This window comes from Loxodonta africana, chromosome 4, assembly GCF_030014295.1.
Source record: "Loxodonta africana isolate mLoxAfr1 chromosome 4, mLoxAfr1.hap2, whole genome shotgun sequence".
Classification (NCBI taxonomy): domain Eukaryota; kingdom Metazoa; phylum Chordata; class Mammalia; order Proboscidea; family Elephantidae; genus Loxodonta; species Loxodonta africana.
Window position 1 is genome coordinate 166801002 of NC_087345.1, and position 5504 is coordinate 166806505.

Genomic DNA, 5504 nt, shown 5'->3' on the forward strand with positions numbered 1-5504 from the left:
ATTTCCCACAATTTGAGATAAAATTTGAAATGCAGATACTTCTGGGAGAAGCAATACAGGTGTTCATATTCCCACGGAGCTGTGTTGGATGCTTTCATGGAGGTTAGGAGAGAGGTGAATAAGCCATTGGCATGAACAAGGTAGAAGCAGAGGCTGGAGCTTATGATTCTGCTGAGGGCCTGTCCCTGGGATTCTTTGAGATGATTCTGTAATTCATTCTTATGACCCCTAATCTGCATCAGCAACATGCACATTTATAATGTTTTTTTATTTAAAAAAAAAAAGGAAAACCTTTACATTTCCTGCAAAATTACAATTTAAGTACCAGAGAACAGAGCAGACAGTCATTTGTCTTTCACCATTGATTTGAAAGCTGTGTTCCTTAGAATCCTTGGATCACATATGCAAAAAGAATGGACAGAAATTTTAAAACCTTGGCAAGGTCTCTCACTACATAATATCCATGGTAGAGCCTAATGAAATAAGCGAGAAACTGTTCCCTTAGCTTGGCAATTGCATAAGAGAAATGAAACAAAAGCAAACATAAAACATACCATTCTCATCTGGAAAGTAAAAAGGCGGATATGCTAATGGCTGAATTTGTAGATCATGATAGGAGGTGGCCTCATTTGGACCTTGCAAAATTTTCCTGGGATAGCTTCTTCATATCTTCTTGTTCAAGTATTAAGTATTCCCATCTGTTATGGTAAAATATACAATGCTCACTGAATATTTCCAAATCCTCAGGAATACTCACCTTGTGAATACATATACACCAATCATGGGTTTAATAAAGTACTGAAGAAAATAAAAGGGGGGAAAGGGAATCTAACCCAGCTAGCTCAGACCTGAAGCCACGCCCAAAGTCCATCTTTCAGCCAAAGATTAAACAGGCCTATAAAACAAACAATAACACATGCGAGGAATGTGCTCCTTAGTTCAGTCAAGTCTATGAGACCAAATGGCAACACCTGCCCAGAAACAAAGATGAGAAGGCAGGAAGGGACAGGAAAACTGAATGAATGGACACAGAGAATCCAGGGTGGAAAGGGGAAAGTGGGAGAGTGCTCACACGTTGTGGGGATTACAACCAATGTCACAAGTCATTTTGTGTATAAATTTTTGGATGAGAAACTAATTTGCACTGTGGGCTTTCACCAAAGACATAAACACACACACACACACACACTCCAAAACTAGCTGAAATAAATAGTAAGCATCACTAGAAATAAAGAATGATGAACAATTAAGACATGTATAGTGGCCCCGGAACTGCTACTAACTAGATATGAAAATCGTGACACTAGGTAAATAGTTTAAACCCTCTGCGTCTAATTCCTCATAAAATATCCACAAAATGAAAAGTTTGAGCTAGGTGTTCACTGAGGTAGCTTTCATCTCTAGCATTCTAGTGTAGTCAACGAACAGCAACAGACTAGGAAGGACAAAATACCCACTAGGAACTGTTGCCTGACAACTGACAAAATGAAAGAACTGAGAAGAAAGGGTAGCAGACAGCACTGGGAGGTTTGCACTGTAAACTTTCACCTAAACGCAATTAAAAAGAAAAAAAGAAAGGGAGAGGTAATCTAATTTTCAACTAGGCACCAGGAGATGCTTTCTACATTAATAGATGCAGCGGCTACCTGAAGCTAGGTGACTTAAGGTTTGTAGGACAATAATTGTTTTTATTAGCTTCTGTGGAACCAGCTTGGATTCGTGGTGACCCCATGCAAAACAGAATGACATGTTCCCTGGCCCTGCATGATCACTGGCATGCCTGAGTCCATTGTTGTCGCCACTGGGTATTTTGAGTGCCTTCCAACCTTGGGGACTCATCTTCCTGCACCAAACGATACTCTGTTGTGATTCACAGGATTTTCATTGGCTAATTTTTAATTTTTGGAAGTAGATCACCAGGCCTTTCTTCCTAGTCTGTCTTAATCAGAAAAATCTCTGCTAAAACCTCTCCACCCAAGATAACCCTCTTGGTATTTGAAATACGGGTGGCAAAGCTCCCAGCATCACAGCAACTTGCAAACCACCACAGTATGAGAAACTGACAGATGGGTAGTAGAAGATAATAATAGCAGTAATAAAAATACTACCTTTTTTTAACCCTGCCATAATTTATTTAACCAATATCCTATTTGACTATTGCAAATATCCCTGCCATGATCATTCTTGTACATAAAACCTTTGAACTTATTACTGACACTTCCTTTTTAAAAAAATTATAATGAAATATTTACGACATACAAAAAAACATAAGTCATAAGAAAAAAGAAAAACAACAACTTGTATACTCACCGCCCAGCTTCAGAAATTCACCTTTACCAATGTTGTCGAGTCCTGTGCATCCTTCTAGATCCTGTGTCCATGGCTTAACACAGCAGTAACCTCCTCCTGACATCAGTGTTCATCATTCCTCTGCATTCCTTTATACTTCTACTATGTAGCATGTATCTCTAAGCCACACATATATTAATTACTTAATATATCTTCTTCTGATTGCCAAAGTAATGTATGCTCATTGCAAAAAGGTTGGTTATATAAATGAAAGTATAAATCAAAGTGTAAACAAAATTATTTGCTCCAAATATGCCACTATGACATAACCATTGTTAGTATTTGATCTGTTTTGCTCCTCCTTATTACATGCTTTAAAAAAAATTGGAACCATCCCTTTAAATCAAATGGTGTTTTTCATTTAGAAGGTTCAAATGGCGATCATCTAATTTCTACAGTATTTCCAATGAGGTAGATAATGTTTTTATCTCCATTTTAGATATGAGAAACAGAGGTTCTGAGAAATAAGTATCTCAAGACCTCTTGGCTATCAAGTGAAGGAACCAGAGCTCACATCTGGATCTTTTCATTTCAAGTTCAGTGGTCTTTCTTGCACTACCGTTCTCCCTCATTCCCCATTCTACCAAATCCCCAAGAATCAATGACAATGACCCTTTCTCACTCCTTCTCCTTGGAGCCCTGAGGTACAATGGATTATTTTTATATGGGCTTCTCACCATGGTCTTGTAACTCCCACCAAATGACTGGACGGGACTATGCAAATAAGATGCTCGTGGCCCACCAAGGGAATTGGATAGCTTGATAATAATGCAAATAAGGTGCATGGCATCCTTGTGGGGGTGGAACCATGCAAATAAGATGTATGGAACACTAGCAAGGGAATTGGTCAGTTTTGCCTTTCCATTGGGCTTAAAATGAACCATCCCAGCGGTAGAAAGGGGGGACCTCACTACCACCAAGAAAGAAGGGCTAGGAGTGGAGTATGTCCTTTGGGCCCAGGATCCCTGCACTGAGAACATTCTAGATCCAGGAGAAAGACAGAGAGAGCTATAACACAAGAGAAGGCAAGAGGTGGCAGGAAGCAGTGGCAGAGAAACAGCAGCAGCAGAGGCAGCAGAACCAGGCCAGCAGAGCTGGTGCAATGGGCTTCCTAGCCCATGGAGAGAGAAAGCCGAGCGCCTTCGGGCGGGAGGTTTGGTGGCAGAATGGGGTATATCTGGGCACTTGTTGATGGAGCTAGGCTTGCCAACGCTTGGAGCTAGAGAGTTGAGTGTCTTCAGGCAGAGGCTTACTGGCAGAGTGGGGTGCCTCTGGACACTTATTGGTGGAACTAAAGAGTTTTGTAACACTTGGCCAAGTAGGCCAGAAGCCAGACCAGCCCAAGAGGCCCAAAAGGGCTAAGGGCCGAGAGCCAGGGAGAGGCCTGCCTGTGGGTGCGGCTGTCCTGATGGAAGAACTGTATCCTGAGTCTTTCTCGATCCTGAATTGTAAAGTGTTATTTCCCTAATAAACTCCATAATTGTGAGTATTGTCTGAGAATTCTGTGTGGCCATGGTAACAAATTATGGAACCCATCCGAGAAGTAGAGAGTACAGTGGGAAGAACTGCTGGTGTCAGAATTGGAGAGAAGAGGAATGTCTGACCTCTGCTTCACGGGAATCAGCCTTGGGCTGTTGACGCTGATAAAGTTTCTCCTCCCCACCTTGTGAAGTTAAGGAGGTCTGACGCCTCCCCTGTGCTATTTTTACAAGCCCTCTTGTGAGTTCCCTTTACATTAAACGTCCATTTCATGTTTATTTTACGTCAAGTTTCCTTGTGTGCAAAAGTTAAGTGAGGAGAAGAAATACAGTGTTATTTGCCTTAGATGCCACATCTGAAAAATGGTCCTAGTTTTTAACATTTACTGCCATTAGCCACCTTCCTTCTTAGCCAAGGCCTGCATGCTGGGTACCAAAAACCAAAAAAAACCAAACCTGTTGCCGTCGAGCCTACTCCGACTCATAGCAACCCTACAGGACAGAGAAGGACTGCCCCATAGGATTTCCAAGGAGTACCCGGTGGATTTGAACTGCCCACCTTTTGGTTAGCAGCTGCAGCACTTAACTACTACACCGCCAGGGTTTCATTCTGGGTACAGGCATAGCTTTTTCCTGAAATTTTCTGAAAGGCCCGTACTTCCAAAACGTGATTAATTTGTTCCCATGTAGTAGAATCTGCCTCCATAGGCATAAAATGCTGACACTCAGTTTAGGGAACAAATAAATTGGTGAAAAGAGATTTTCATTAAGTTGACGCTCTGGATTTGGGCTAAATTGTACTGTTACAATTGTCAAAAGATTCTATAGATATACTGATGGTCTTCTTTATGTATATAACTAGCAATTGTCTTCAATTTTTTTATTTGGGACTCATTATATTTCCGTTTATGTGGCTGATAAAAGGAAGCAGTGAAGGTCCTTTATGTATCTCTTCAGCTGCACTTCTTTTTACTTTCACTGGAGATGTCTCAAAACATTATAAATTATCTGTCTATTCCTACACTGCCACCAACCTTCTACTTTTCCAACAGAGAAATTAAAGTCACTAGCGGAAGTGACTCTAGTATGTCAGGCAGGAACAGGACTCTGAATATTGTTACGGAATAGTGTCAGTTGTATCATACTAGTTACTGATAAAAGTTTGTGAGGATTTAGCATTATCATCGTCTTCATAATATAGGTCATAAGATCCTACCCTCAGACTCCTTCAAGGTAAATACTGTATTGTTATCTCCATTTTATAAATGTGGAAACTGAGGTTCAGGGCCGTTAATCAGCTAGCCTGAGGTCACCTCGCTAGTAAGAGACAGAGCTAGGATTTGAATTCAGGCCTGTCTGAAATCAAAGCCTGTACTCTATAAAGAGTAGTACATTTGTGGCTCAAATATAATGTACTGTAAGCTAAACAGAAATCCTGGTGGCACAATGGTAAAGTGCTCGACTACAAACTGAAAGGTCAGCAGTTCAAACCCACCAGCTGCTCCTTGGGAGAAAGACGTGGCAGTCTGCTTCCGTAAAGGTTACAGCCTTGGAAACCTTATGGGGCAGTTCTACTCAACGGCAACTGGTTTGATTTGGAACAGGTAAGCTAAACAAATGACAATACCTGCTTTATATATACTCAGGAAGTTTCCAGTTCAATGGCAAGAAAAAGTC